General features: G+C 48.1%; 1 pseudogene; it reads left to right on the forward strand.

Annotated features, from left to right (window-relative positions):
* Positions 1 to 1175: 1175 nt before the first annotated feature.
* LOC119310354 overlaps positions 1176 to 16493 on the forward strand; it is a 44636-nt pseudogene continuing 29318 nt past the window's right edge.

Genomic DNA, 16493 nt, shown 5'->3' on the forward strand with positions numbered 1-16493 from the left:
AATGCTACATGCTTTACGGCTTAGAACAGGGACTTCAAAAACATTTTGAACGCCAAGGAGCATATAAGATGTTCCAAGAGCTGAAATTGGTATTTTAGACTAACGCCAGAGTCGAGAGGTATGAGACCTCTGACAAGTCTTTTCCCTACAAGATGGAGGAGAATAGCTCAACCAGTGAGCATGTTCTCAGAATGTCTGAGTACTACAATTGCTTGAATCAAGTGGGCATTAATATTCCATATAAGATAGTGATTGACAGAGTTCACTAGTCACTATCACGAAGTTACTTGAACTTCGTGATGAACTATAATATGCAGGGATGACGAAAATGATTCCCGAGCTCTTCGTGATGCTAAAATCGGCGAAGCTAGAAATCAAGAAAAGCATAAAAATGTTGATGGTTGACAAGACCACTAGTTTCAAATAAAAGGGCAAGGGAAAGAAGGGAACTTCAAGAAGAATGGCAAACAAGTTGCCACTCCCATGAAGAAGCCCAAAGCTAGACCCAAGCCTGAAACTGAGTGCTTCTACTACAAAGGAAATGGTCACTAGAAGCGGAACAACCCCAAATACTTGGCGGATAAGAAGGATGGAAAATTGAACAAAAGTATATATGATATACGCGTGATTGATGTGTACTTTACTAGTGTTCATCGTAGCCCTTGGGTATTTGGTACTGGTTTAGTTGCTATGAATGGTAACTTGAATCAGGAGTTACAGAATGGACAGAGACTAGTTGAGGGCGAGGTGACGATGTGTACTGGGTATTTTTATAAGTTTGATGTGCGGTGTAGTATATGAAACTATGGATTCCGACACCATTGTTATTTATTGGTACATTTGCGACTCATGCATTTAAATCATTCAATAATATATTTTACAAGGCCACTATGTGTAGTAAGCGAGCATAATCATATTGGGTCAATCAAAGAATGAGTAGTTAAACCACCATTTCAATATTTTATGTATGGGATTCATCTAATGCATACATACTTGCACTGCATTCAAATCTTTCAGCATGTCCAACATTTGTTGAAAAATGTGTCTAACATTTCTATGAAAAATGTGACCAACATTTTTGTCGCTTTCAGGAACAAAGAGGTGCCAAGCAAAGCCTAAAAGTGGAAATGATAATATAATTGAGGAGAGCAATGTTACCACCAATATTGGTCACGATGCCATTGGCTGTAAGAGACGAAAAAGAGAAGTTGCCCGTTCGAATTTCAGTGAGAAGGCATTTGACTCATATGAAGAAGATTCACTTGTCACACCCAAGGAAACCAGAATTGAGGAGGAAACATAGGCAGTTAGGTTGACAAGAACATGAATGAATTCTATACTCCAGGCACACATGTTCAATCAATAGCTTGTCACGCAATTATGATCTTATGTCTTTTGCATTTTACTTAGGATCTTGCATTCCCTCACAATTAAAACTTCCTCTTAACTTGCATAAAATTATTCCAGGTACAAGTTACGCCAACCAACGAAGCAGTATAGGCCATGGCGTGACACTGTCCTTAAAACAACAAGAATAGATGTTAGTGTCATCGTCATTTTAAAAGAACAAACTCGTGCTTCAAAACTTTCTATCGCTGATGTTACCAAGAGAGTAGCAGAATTTGAGAGAGGACACCATGCATTCATTTCAAAAGATGCAACACTTGTTGAAAGATATGTTGTGGTGCATGGACAGATAATCCTTCAACAGATCGGAAATTATCCAGATGAGTACATTCGACAGTGTGCCTTCGTCACAGGCCTTGTCAAGAACATGGAAGAAAGAGGTCACACGAAGCTTGCAATGAAGAATAAATCTCAAGTGGTGAGAGGAGGGAATGTGAACCCAAGTGCAAAAATGTCCCCAATATCAAAACGAAATCTTACTATGCAGGATATGGGGTGATTACTATGCAACCAATTTCCCAGAGGATTCAAAGGAGGGGGATTAGAATGATGAGCAAAAGGTATTTGAGGAGGAACAGAAAGAAAATGAAGAACTTGATGCTGAAGGGGAGATTGAAGTTGGCGAGGAACATGTTTCGAGGTCCTTGCCACCAACAAGGTCTAGAGTGACATCATTAGAAGTTTGTGAAGAGATAAAATGGGAAGGTAAAATGGTTGGAAAAACACCTGCTGGGGAAGCTCTATACAAAAGTATTAGAGTTGGAGATCTAATTATTGTTGTTGGTGGGGTAGTCACATTATATTGGAAGGTGATTCAGGAGAAACCATTATGTGCTTTGTTGAGTATATATATGAGACACATGATGGCACACAAATCATTCAAGCAAGAGTTCTACAAAATGGTTGGCACGCTGTCCTCGGCAACACCGCAAACGAAAGAGAGGTGTTCTTTACCAATGATTGTTTATAGTTCAAAGTAGGTGACATGAGAGAATCAGTTACTGTCAACTTCCAGCTAATTCCCTAGGGTCACAAGTGCAAAAAAGACCAGTTGGAAGCTATTAGGGTGGAGAAGGCCAATGCAGAGGATAGGAAGAAGAAAGGTTTGTCAGTGGAGTATATCTGCAAAAGCCTATACTTTCCTAAGAAAGGTGCCTTTTTCTCCCTCCCTTATGAGAAAATGGGTAATGGAACTGGCCCTTGAAGTTCTTATGAGGAGCGAGTAGTGGTTGGTGATGAACTCAAAATACTGTCAGAGACCAGTTTTGTCCTCAAAATGTCACATACAATATTCATGACTTCCTGTATATCAAGCCCGAGTTTTTCCCTCGAGTCAAGGGCCGTGGGACCTACCGGTCTGGAAGAAATGTGGGCCTAAAGCCCTATGTGGTATGTCGTTTGCACAGTGTCAATGGTGCTTCTAGGTGTCATAAAGCAAATCTGAAATCAAAAAAAGTCAGCGTAAGAAGGCTATACAGGCGTGATGATATTTCATCGTATAAAGCTTACTCTTCAGATATCAGAGAGGTTTGGCACTCTGCCTTATGTTTACCACATTTTTTATGTGCATCATTACCATCATATTGTGCATGTGATTCCACCTAACTTTATGATTTTTACACTTGGACTTTAATCTAGTTTTGTTTGTTGTTTGATCTAGGTGTGCTACAGTGAAGATATAGTTAGTGTGCCTGTTGGGATGATACAGGGAAAATGTGAGGTTACATCAAAGGATGACCTTCCAAATTCAAATCTTCCAGTAGTAGTTGAGCACGCCTTTTACTGTGAACATTTATATAATCTTGGCACTGGAGCTCTCAAGCAAGTCAGAATGATATTTCCAAATTTAATTTTGTGTTCATCTCGTTTTTATTCCTTATTTGCGGGAGTGTTCGTCTCATCTTGTTGATGAATTCTTCATATAGATGATTGAGTTTGCCTTGTCTATGAACCAACTACCGACCAATGTTAAGTTCACCCTAGAAAGGAAGGTGCCTGCTTCGAGAAAGAATAAAGGGAAGCAGATTTGTGACGATGAGCAAGACGGTTCGGATAAACACAAGGATGAAACACCAAAGAATTGTCTTGCAACCCTTGATATTTTTGCTGGCTGTGGAGGTTTGTCTGAAGGGCTGCACCTAGCTGGTAATGTGTTTTCCATTTGCATGTTCTTCATAAGATGCTTGTGCATTTTCGTAGACAGAGCACCATGGCCACCACATACCTTCTGATCATTCATCTGTACAAGCGCTTCACATACAAAATGGGCGAACGAATATGAAGAACCTGCTGGGCAAGCATTTCTTCAAAATCATCCTGAAGCAGTAGTGTTTGTGGAGAACTGCAATGTGATTCTGAAGTATGAAAAACCCATTTCCCCCTTTGGATGTGCTAAACTCATTACTTATTTCTAACTATTCTCATCTTCAGGGCGATAATGGATAAGTGTGGTGATGTTGATGATTGCGTATCCACTTCTGAGGCTTGTGCGGGAGCAGCAAAAATTTCAGATGAGAAGGTTAAGGATCTTCCTATGCCCGGTGAAGTTGACTTGATCAATGGTGGCCCTCCATGCCAGGTTAGATGCCTCACCTATACACCAGGAGAATGTCCAACGTTTTGTCAATCCTCTGCGTTGTTACTTAGCACTCTATGTGCATCTTTTCTCAGGGGTTCTCCTGGATGAACGGATTCAAGCACATCCCATTGAGCAAGGTTCGGTGCGAGATGATTCCGGCATTCCTATCCCTTGCAGAGTATTTCAGCCTAGGTTCTTCCTTTTGTAAAACGTCAGGAACTTTGTTTCATTTAACAAGGGTCAGACCTTCAGACTGACACTAGCATCACTCCTGGAGATGGGGTACCAAGTGACTGCTTGACGCTTGCTCTTCTCTGTTTGTCCTATGGCCTTCCTTGACTTCCACATGTTCTGAACTCGTCTGCATGTTCATAGGTTCGATTAGGCATTCTAGAGGAAGGTGCTTATGGCATCGCGCAGTCCAGGAAAATGGCGTTCATCTAGGCCTCCGCGCCTGGGGAGACTCTTCCTGACTGGCCTGAACCAATGCCTCTCTTCGCTAGCCATGAGCTAAAATTAACCTGCCAGGGGGTAAATACTATCTTGCTGCCAGGAGCACAGCTGGAGGAGCTCCTTTCCGCTCTATAACAGTCAGGGATACAATCGACGATCTACCACTAGTGGAGAATGGCACCAGCAACCCAACAACAGAGGTGTCTACAATCTGAATTTCTTGTGTCAGTCGATGCTCTTGATCAGTTCAAGCTGAATTTCTTTCTCCCTTGTGTGCTTTAGTATGGAGGCGAGCCCATCTCCTGGTTGTAGAAGAAGATTCGAGGCGATACGCTTTCGCCGAGTGACCATTGTCGGCGTTCTAGGAACGGGGGTCCTGTCGGTGTCAAAACCGGCGGATCTCGGGTAGGGGGTCCCAAGCTGTGCGTCTTAGGATCAATGGTAACATGAACACGGGATTTTACCCAGCTTCGGGCTCTCTTGATGAGATAATACCCTACATGCTGCTTGATTGACTATAATGAGTATAGGGGTTACAAGAGTTGATCTACCCCGAGATCATATGTTGTGGTCTAAACCCTAGAGGTATCATGAGTAATGTCATAATAATCCATCGACTAGCCTAGCCCCGGTTTATATAATGCACCATAGGCCTAGGGTAACAAGAGTCCTAGCCGAATACGCCGGCGGGGGAGGAGTCCTTGTCTTGATCACCAAGTCTTGTGGAATCTTCCTTGTATGCGGCAACTTTCCGAACTGGCACATGAGTATACGGCCATGGGGGTCATCGGCCCAATCTAAATGATCAGGGGACAACATGGTGAGTACCCCCTAGTCAGGACACCGTCAGTAGCACCCTGAACCGGTCTTCAAGTTGGGGACACTCCTCGATTCTTCCGAACTGTTCTTCATCTTCGGTCGTCGGTCTTGAAAACTGGTTCAACAAATCTTCTCATCTTCGATCTTGAGGATCGCGAAGTAAATCTGAAGAGTGTATATGTCGGGTATCTGAGGAGCCCCTTTAAGTTTCCGGCCTTTATCAATGCCTTGTTATTATTATGCCACACCTCAGGTTTGAAGTTATTCCCGGGCGGCAGTGTCCTCTTGCGTCCGAGCTCAAACGCTGGATTGCATTCGAGATATCTTTTGCAGCCAAGCACCAATGCCGGACTGCTTCCGAGCTCCAATGCCGGAATGTATCTGAGGGAGTCCCGGACTAGGGGGTGTCCGGATAGCCAAACTATCATCATCGGCCGGACTCCAAGACTATGAAGATACAAGATTAAAGACTTCATCCCATGTCCGGATGGGACTTTCCTTGGCGTGGAAGGCAAGCTTGGCGATACGGATATGTAGATCTCCTACCTTCGTAACCAACTCTGTGTAACCCTAGCCCTCTCCGGTGTCTATATAAACCGGATGGCTTTAGTCCGTAGGACGAACAACAATCATACCATAGGCTAGCTTCTAGGGTTTAGCCTCCTTGATCTCGTGGTAGATCTACTCTTGTAACCCACATCATCAATATTAATCAAGCAGGACGTAGGGTTTTACCTCCATCAAGAGGGCCCGAACCTGGGTAAAAACATCATGTCCCTCGTCTCCTGTTACCATCCGCCTAGACGCACAGTTCGGGACCCCTACCTGAGATCCGCCGGTTTTGACACCGACATTGGTGCTTTCATTGAGAGTTCCTCTGTGTCGTCGCGATCAGGAAGGATGCCTTCTCCTGTCTTTAAAGACGGTACCATCGTCAAGAGAGCATTGGCCGCCAGCCAAACTGTCCGTCTAGGTGGTTTTCTTATGACCGCCTGTTCGTCCACCGCTCCGACGATGACCTCTCAGGTCATCAAAAGCGATCTTCACGTCAGCCCGGAATTTGCCGAGCAGTTAGATCCGATTGAGCTCTCCTCTGTAAATGAGCTCTTGGATCGCATCGCCGCCCTGGGAGTCGCCACAGACTACGATCAGATTGGGCTTAAACCCGATCTGAGAGAGATTAACTCTCCTCAGGCCACCCACCACGTTGTCGTGGTAGAGGAACAATGCGGCAACCCTTCTTCTACTTTGAAAACCAACTATGTCCGGATTCCCGATCCCTCCAAGCCGGATTCCCGCGAAGGGACGGACGCTAATCAAATACTGAACTTAGAGTTAGGCATCGGACTAGATTTGTTGGAAAGCATCCAGCTAGTCAAGCCTCCAAATCCGGAAACTTCTTGGCCTTTGAGCCTCAGATCGGGCAGGGTCCCGAACTTGATTCCACCCGCCCACCCAAACATAAGCGATCTATCTCAAATGCGGCAAGAGCCCGATGAAATAGTACATCATTACTGGGCCAGATTCCTCCTGGTTATGAACAGGATAAAGGACTGCTGCGAAGAAAGCGTGATTTCAATTTTATGCAACAATTGCATGGACAAGGGAATCATGAACGCCATAAGTCGTCGTGAAGTTACACGCTTGATCGACCTAGCAACTATCGTACAAAAATATTGTGCGGTAGAGAGTGCCAGGAACACCGAAACTAGGTTTTGGGATAGTCCGGCCTTGACCACAACCCTAGTCCGAAGTAAAAGGGTGCGCCATACTCAAGCACCTGGGTTAAAAACCAAAAAGCAAAGACCCCTAAAGGGCATGAAACCGTACTGGAGGGCTGGCTCAACGGACCCTGCAAAATCCACAGTACGCAGGGTGCCACTCCAACACACAGCCTTCGAGCATGTTGGATACTACGGCAGGTGGCCAAAAGTGGCGAAGGCTTTTTAGCCCCGGGCAAACAGCCCAGCAGTACCTGTACCGTATTAACAGTCTTCGAGACATTCGCATCAAATAACATGCGAAAACGAACAATCCGCGGCCTCGCTGAAGTCTACCAAGTAGCAACAGCAAATCCATGGAGTGACACGGCTATCACCTTCAACGCCAGCGACGAACCTAAATTCCGAACAGCTAGAGCACCAGCCGCATTGGTCCTCAGTGGGTACATGAAGCTTAAAATGCCTGGACCCAATGGGATAATCACTCTTGCCAGCGATCCAGATACAGCACTCCGCGCTGAAAATAAGACAGCCGCACTGGCCCTAGAGGCATTGTCCGAAGCCCTAGCGGCAGAGGAACTAACTACGCTGCGCTCCACGGTGGATAGGGACGATGTGATACTCGATAAGAGGTCCAAGTCCACCTCTTTTAAACCAGCAGACGAAATAGTCAAATTTCAGGTCCATCCAACGGACCCCACAAAGACGGCCTCCATTGGGGCACAATTAAGTCCTGATGTCGAAGCCGCACTACGAGAATTCCTTCGGGAAAATTGGGACATTTTTGCCTGGCACCCTTCAGACATGCCAGGAATCCCACGCAGGCTGGCAGAGCACAGCCTAAACATCCTAAAAGGATTCAAGCCGGTCAAACAAGCTCTTCGGCGATTTTCCGAACCCAAAAGACAGGCAATGGGAGAAGAGCTAGCCAAACTCTTAGAAGCCGGATTCATCAGAGATATAAAACATCCGGACTGGCTAGCCAATCTAGTAATGGTACCAAAAAAGGACAAATCTTGGCGCCTCTGCGTCGATTTTAAAGACCTTAACAAGGCCTGTCCAAAGGACCCTTTCCCCCTCCCTCGCATCGACCAAATCATCAATGCTACCGCAGGGCACGATTCATTGTGCTTCCTCGATGCATACTCCGGATACCATCAAATCAAGATGGCGGAGAAAGACTAGGCTGCAACGGCATTCATTACTCCATATGGGCCATTCTGCTTCAACACAATGCCCTTCGGACTAAAAAACGCCGGCGCAACATATCAGCGCATAATTCAAACATGTCTGGCTACCCAGATAGGCAAAACAGTAGAGGCATACGTAGACGATGTGGTCGTCAAGACCAAACACGTCGAAACTCTAGTAGAAGACTTCAGGGTGACATTCGACAACCTCCGAGCATATGACATTAAGCTCAATCCGGAAAAATGCGTCTTCGACGTACCAGCCGGAAATCTCTTGGGCTTCATCGTATCCGGTAGAGGAATTGAAGCAAACCCGGCCAAAATCCGAGCTCTGTCACAATTGGATATCCCAAAAGACCTCAAGCAAATACAAAAACTAACCAGATGCGTAGAGGCCTTAAGTCGCTTCATCTCCCGTTTGGGAGAAACGGCTCTGCCCCTCTACCGCCTCCTCCGGCGCACCGAACATTTCGAATGGACAGATGCTGCCACAGCCGGACTCGAAGAAATAAAGGCCATACTGGCAACAAATCCGGTCCTGGCCGCGCCCAACCTGGGCGAACCTATGTTATTATATACCGCAGCAACACATCAAGTTGTCAGCGCGGTACTCGTCGTCGAGCGAGAGACAGAAGGGCACAGATTCCCTCTTCAAAAACTAGTGTACTACGTATCCACTGTTCTAACTCCATGCAAGTCCCGGTACCCACATTATCAAAAGATAGCATATGCGGTGTTCATGGCATCCCGGAAGCTGCGAGACTACTTTCAAGAGTGTTCCATAACGGTGGCCTCCGAAAAACCTCTCAACGATATTATAAACAATCGCGACGCAACGTGCAGGATTGCAAAATGGGCTATTGAGCTCTTACCATTTGACATAACCTATAAACCACGGCGCGCTATAAAGTCGCAGGTTCTGGCCGACTTCGTGGCCGAATGGACCAAAGCCGAACTCCCTAACGAGTACGGTGCATACTCCAATTGGATCATGCATTTCGACGGATCCAAAATGTTGGCTGGCTTGGGGGCTGGCATCGTCCTCACGTCCCCAACTGGAGACACAATCCAATACGTACTTCAAATAATGTACATGGACTCCAATAACACAGCCGAATACGAGACCCTTCTACATGGCCTCCGGATGGCAATCTCCATGGGCATTCAACGCCTAGAGGTGCGCGGGGATTCAAACCTCGCAATATCCCAAGTAAATGGAGACTTTGATGCCAAAGATCCAAAAATGGCAGTTTACCGCAACGCCGTCCTGAAAATGTCAGCTCGGTTCGAAGGACTTGAATTCCACCATGTAGCCCGGGATAATAACCAGACAGCAGACGTGTTAGCACGCATCGGCGCGAAACGAGACGCCATCCCTCCAAACATCTTCCTGGAACGACTCTTCAAGCCATCCGTGTTATGGGAAGAGGAGTCCGGAAATAACAATCCGGAGCCAGCTGCATCACCGAACTCAGACCATTCTGACACAATCGGCGGCTCAGCCAACGAAATAACACCTTCAGCTCACGAAATAATGGCAGTAATTGCCCCGTGGATAGAACCATTCCTAGCCTACTTAATTCGGCAGGAACTTCCCGAAGACCAAAATGAGGCCCGCTACATAGTTCGGCGATCTAAAGCCTACAAGGTCCATGAGGGAGAACTTTATAAGAAAAGCACAACCAGAGTCCTTCAAAGGTGTTCTCCGAAGAGGAGGGGCGGAATCTCCTGGCTGAAATTCACGCCGGACTCGGCGGGCACCACGCTGCAGCCCGGGCACTCGTAGGCAAGGCCTTCCGTACAGGATTTTATTGGCCGACAGCCCAGGCAGATGCTCAGGACATAGTCCAACGATGCGTCGGTTGCCAGCTCTTTGCTAATCAGAGCCACATGCCACCCACCGCCCTTAAGACTATAGCCAATACCTGGCCGTTCGCGGTCTGGGGGCTTGACATGGTTGGAACCCTTAAAGGGGGAACCCACAAGCACAAATACTTATTGCTCATGGTGGATAAATTCACCAAATGGATTGAGGCCAAGCCGGTTAAAACGGCAGAATCCGGACCGGTGATAGACTTCCTATCCGGGGTAGTACACCGTTTTGGCGTCCCCCACAGCATCATCACTGATAACGGCACGAACTTCACTGCCGACGAGGTTAAACTCTGGTGCAAAAACATGGGCATCAAGCTCGATTACGCTTCAGTCTATCACCCCCAAACTAACTGTCAAGTCGAGCGAGAAAATGGTCTAATCATGAGCGGCATCAAACCCAGACTAGTGCGGTCCCTCAAGGAATCTAACACGCACTGGGTAGAGGAGCTCGACTCCGTACTCTGGGGGCTGCGGACCACGCCAAACCGAACTACTGGATTCACACCATTTTTTATGGTGTATGGCGCAGAGGCAGTTCTGCCTTGCGATATAATTCATGACTCACCTCGTGTGCGCATGTACGAAGAAAGAGAAGCCGAGTTGGATCGGCAGGACAGTTTGGATGCCTTAGAGGAGGAGCGGGACGTGGCAAAGGCTCGTTCCGCATTCTATCCGCAGCAGGCTCGAAGATATCAAAGCAGAGAAGTACGGGCCAAAACTTACAATGTCGGCGAACTCGTTCTACGCCTGCCGGACAAGAAAAAGGACAAACTTAAGCCCAAGTGGGAAGGTCGCTTAATCATCGACCAAGTCCTGACCGGCGGAGCATACCATCTATGTAAAGCATCTGACAACCGACTCGAGCCGAACCCATGGAACGCAGCCCGTCTCCGAAGATTCTACGCCTAAACACCGGACTCAGAGTTCGTCTCACTCCCCCGTCCACCTTTTTATATTTTTTACTGTCGCTTGTCCCCCTCCTTCTTCCCACCTTTTTTTCAATACCTTTTATAGGCTGATTTGCGCTTTGTTCGCATACACTTGATGTGCTCCTAGCACTCATTATACCTGGGGGCTTCTTTACCAGAAGCTTATTAATATGGGCTTCACGCCCAATACATGTGTCATACTTCCGCACGCCCAATACATGTGTCATACTCCTGTGCTTACCCCTATGTTCCCAATTGTTCGGCTAGGAGGTAAAGGGAGCACCTCTGTGATTGCTACTGCCGGGTCAGCCGGATGTGTACCTCACACTGGGTGAAGCCGAAAGCTAGCGTTCTTAAGAGAATATTCGGTCGGTGACTTGAAAGATGATTTATTACTTACTTATTTATAAGCCCCCGGATGCTTTTTCTGCTATTTTCGCAGTCCGGCATTGCACCTTAGGGCATGCCTCCCAGGGAAAGGAACCCTTGACGGAACTATTCTCCCTGGAAGATGTTTCTTACTAACCATGTAATATAAAATAACTAGTTGGGCACTTGTCTGATAAAGCAATTATGACCCCGACGCCTTGTCTCCATGCATGCCCCGGTTCTTTTATAATCGTAGGGGTATTCGGACACACTCCGGACTGTTGGGTCCCAAGGTTGAAGCGAAACGGTCCGCAAAGACAAATGATCTACAATCCGGCTAGAAGGCATCTTACATGTCATTTCAAATTACATCATCAAACCGACTGATTGTACTCCTCCTCAATCCCATCTAACAGGCTGTCTAATTTACAGTCCTGTTGGGAATATTTCGTGGCCAGTTCTACTTGGCCATACATCAAGCTCACAGGGATCTCCTTCCCATCAGGCCCCGCAGGTCCGACCTCGGCCATGTGGTTTGGGTCAGCCTTCGGGTAGCGCGTCTTCACCATGGCCCAGGCCTCCCTGGCACCCTGACGGCAGGCTGATATCTTCCACAAATGGAGGCGTCGCCGTGCTCCCTGGAGCTTCTCAGCAAGCTCACCAAGGCCCTCGGGTAGGGAGACGGATGGCCATAAAGCATGAACGACGCCACTCATCGCCTGCCGAACACGTTCGAACAATTGCGCCAGCTCGGGAAGTTGGTCACCTGTTGACCCAGGCATTTCCTCCGCAGGGCGACCTGTGAGCACACCTAAAGACATATTTCTGTCAAACGACTTCCTCGCCGAATTCTTCTTTCCAAAGGAATTTGCTCAAGCACTTACTATAAATGCCGCGACGAAGTCACTGATTCTCCTTCAAGGAGCCAGACAGCTGGGCCCGAACACTTTTCAGCTCTTCTCCTAGCTGGGTGTGGGCATCTTGGAGCTTGTTTCTCTCCTGCTGCACCTTCATAAGCACCCTCTCACCAGCCTTTAGCTGACGCAGTAGCTATTGCTTGTCCGGATCTAGTCCAGCGCCCTCTGCAATATTATTGTCAGATTCACGCCGCACTTTGTTAATCAATTATCTTTTCAAAGTACGTCTTACCAGCGGGGGTCTCTGTGGCTCCCCCTGTGGCGGCCAGTGCGGCCTCAAGTTGGGCCTTGCACTCTTGGAGCTCCTGGGACAGATGGGTATTCTTCTCCGTAAGATCCTGCATAATAATTGATCCTTAAATCAGTTATTTTAACCATTTTAAGTCTCGGGGGCTACTGGCATATATAACTATTAAAATTACTTACACATATGTCTTTCACATACTGCTCCGTGGCTCTGGTTAACCCATCTTGAGCGGCACGGAGGTGCGCGTTCCCCGCATCAAAGGCATTTAACGCCTCCGGGGAGAAACATGCGTCACGAAGAACTGTCCAGCGACGCCTGTGATTCATGGCGCTCTCCACCTCAGACCGGGTGGCGGACAGCCTGTCGGCATCCTCCGTCGGAGGAGCGTCCGACTCATGCCTTGTATTCGCCTCCTCTTCCGGGCCATGTGTTGGAGCATGGCTGGCGGAGGCTTGATTGGCAACCTCTCCGGACACTGTCCGGTGAGCGCTCTTTCTGGAAAAGTTATGAGCATTAATATACCTCCTGGGAATCCTTCCCTTAAAAAAATAGCGGTGCTCCATACCGTTGCGGCGATGTTTCAATTCGCATCGCACTCCTCTTCCGCCTGCTGGGCCGGACTGACCCTTGTTGGCCGGTCGCCGCGGGCTCGACTTCCTGCTGTAAAGGTGCTTCCTGTCGAACACCATTGGTGCACGATGGTCATAACTAAGCATTAAACAAGTAACGGCGCCAGGACTTCGGTCGTACTCACCGGGGAAGCCGGACACAAACCGGGGTAGTCAGCCATAATGGCGACTAAAGCATTATCTATGCTGAGCTGGTGGTACACCCCGTCGATCAGTTCCACCGCTAAGTCCGGATCCTCTTCGGAGGCCGGATCAAGGGACCTTTCTGGGTCTTCATGTTGTGGGGCTGGGCTTTTTATGCCCTCCACATCCCGACGCAGTTCCTGTGTCAAAATCATACAATAAGACAATTGCCTTTAAAGGCACGGTTCAGATATGCATGCGACGGCTTACCCAGCTCTGAGGGTTGTTCATGGAAAATCCGTTCAGAGGATTCGTGCAGAGAAAGTCCTCCTTCTCCCCCTTGTACAAGCCGGACAGGATCTTCACCAGATCGTCGGCCGAGCCAGGTCCCTTGCGGCCGTGACGGGTGGCGTCGTCGTCTCCATTGATGTCCCACATGGGGTGGCCCCTATATTGGAGCGGCTGCACCCCACGCATAATGCATTTGGCCATGACTCCGATCATGGTTAATCCGGAATGGGCTAGCAGCCGTATCCGGCCCATCAAGTAATGGATGCTACTATCATCTTCTCGTCGAGGGCTCCGTGGGTGCCAACTTAGGCGTTTCTTCAGGGGAGCATTGCTGAACTCCGGAAGGCTGATCCGGACTGGATCCGGCAGCGGAGCATCCTCCATATAAAACCACTCCGAAGGCCAATCTTCGGACGTCTTCTTCGGGGTCCCGGACAGGTATCCGGTCCCGGCGATGCGCCATATTTCGGCTCCGCCCACTTGATATCTCAACCCCTCGTGAGAGCGGGGTACGAGGCAAAACAGCCTCTTCCACAACGCAAAATGGGGCTCAATGCCCAAGAACAGCTCACACGGAGCTACGAAGCCCGCGATGTGCAAAATGGAGGCAGGTGTAAGGTGATGAAGCTGGAGTCCATAGAACTCCAGGAGCCCCCGAAGAAACGGATGTATAGGAAATCCGAGTCCCCTTATTAAGTAGGAGACGAAGCACACCCGCTCTCCTTTGGAGGGATTGGGGGAGCTCTCCGCCTGCTTCCCACCTTTGTAGGTGGCCAGTCCGGCTCGAACAGGAACCATGAAGGCCGGGGGAAGATATCCCTCTGCTTGGAGCGTCACTAACTCGCTGTGCGGGACTGAGCATCTCGTCCAATCTCCTGGCTTAGGGCTGGGAGCGCAAGAAGAGGAGCCGCGTCGACTGTCCATGTTGGAATGGGTTTGGTGTCAGATGCGCCTCGATGAGTGCTTGCGGAAGGAGGATGATGTGATTTGGATTTGGATCCTCGCCTCTCTTATAGGCAGCTTATTTGCGCAGCTAGGGGGTAAAAATAAAAATACCCTGGCTTTTCGCATTCGTGCGATGCGTGGAAGAAGACCATTATTGGACGCGGAAGCCAAGGAGCGCAGCATTTATGAAGCAACCGGACACTATCCGGCAAACACATGGAGCATGAAGAAGAATCCGCCTTGCAAACACCGAAGACAACATACGCGCCGGATTCGTCGTTATTGAAGCCTGGTTCGGGGGCTACTGAGGGAGTCCCGGACTAGGGGGTGTCCGGATAGCCAAACTATCATCATCGGCCGGACTCCAAGACTATGAAGATACAAGATTGAAGACTTCGTCCCGTGTCCGGATGGGACTTTACTTGGCGTGGAAGGCAAGCTTGGCGATACGGATATGTAGATCTCCTACCTTTGTAACCGACTCTGTGTAACCCTAGCCCTCTCCGGTGTCTATATAAACCGGATGGCTTTAGTCCGTAGGACGAACAACAATCATACCATAGGCTAGCTTCTAGGGTTTAGCCTCCTTGATCTCGTGGTAGATCTACTCTTGTAACCCACATCATCAATATTAATCAAGCAGGACGTAGGGTTTTACCTCCATCAAGAGGGCCCGAACCTGGGTAAAAACATCGTGTCCCTCGTCTCCTGTTACCATCCACCTAGACACACAGTTCGGGACCCCCAACCCGAGATCTGCCGGTTTTGACACCGACAGTATCCAAGCTCTAACGCCGGCTGTGTCCAAGCTCCAACGCCATAATGTATCCGAGTTCTAATGGCGGACTATATCCGAGATGTCATAGATCATCTGGGTTCAAAAAGTTGAAGGTGTTTAGCTGAGCTTAATGCCGGAAATGCCCTCTATGGAGCCAGCCACTGGCGCCCGAGCTTATTGCCGGACTGCTTCCGAGGTGGCGCACCACCCCTGACTACGGGCTGATTTTTTGATTGGTCCAGTTTATTCTCTGCCGAGATATATGGCCAGTAGCCCTCAAGGTGTGTGCATTGGTCTAAAACCCAAGATGTACGTGAAGGAAACCATGAAACCGCTGATCCTAGTTACCCCTGAGACTCAGGTCGTTGCGCGAAATCGGCCTGAGGATCAATTCCTAGCTCGACAGCATACATAGGAATAGAAACGCGGTGTGGAAAGTCTTCGAGACTCAGGTTGGGTGCGGCCGACCATCCTGAGGATAATAATCTCCTCGAAAACTATATTGCACGTTAAAGTTTTTGCATTGGATTGTCAATGCAGTAGCCCCTGAGACACTGGTCGGGTGGCGACACTAGATTAGGGGATCGATGTACCCCTTTAGTATTTGTCAATAATAAGCACGAAGCCTAGTAGCCCCCGATCCTTAATGTGGGCACGGGTGGCCGAATTAAGGATCGATATCCAACGTAAAATCACAAATTATGTGTGATGATTCAATGTATGCAAGTACTTTTACATCATCAATGCTCGAATCCGCATTGTACAAAACCTTGTTAACCGGCCATCAGCTTCAACCGCCTCGGCCAGCAGTCAAGGAGTGTTTGTCCCACTTTATAAAGCTTTTATGAGGGCAAAGATTTACGGCAAACAAGGCAATCTGGCCATACGTTTTTATAAACAAAGGTACGCAGAGAGACATGTTATATTATTGTTTAACATAAGAAACATCGTCCAAAGAAAATAGTTCCACTATCGGTTCCTTTCTTTGGGTTGTCATGCTAAGCATGATGATGAAACCTCAGCTCCGATCAATGTGGGAGGAAAATACTGAGGATTTTAGTTCGGGAAAAGCTTCCAAACTCTATGGTCTAGATGAACCCAAATTTTCACTTCCTTTATGACCGTTTATAATCGGAAAGTGGCCGACCGTCGGCTTCTACCCCTTGTAGATGCTATGTAGGGTGTTTCCGAAATAACGAAACAACCCTTAGCCGACGTCTCG

Source organism: Triticum dicoccoides, chromosome 5B, assembly GCF_002162155.2.
Source record: "Triticum dicoccoides isolate Atlit2015 ecotype Zavitan chromosome 5B, WEW_v2.0, whole genome shotgun sequence".
In the NCBI taxonomy this organism is placed as follows: domain Eukaryota; kingdom Viridiplantae; phylum Streptophyta; class Magnoliopsida; order Poales; family Poaceae; genus Triticum; species Triticum dicoccoides.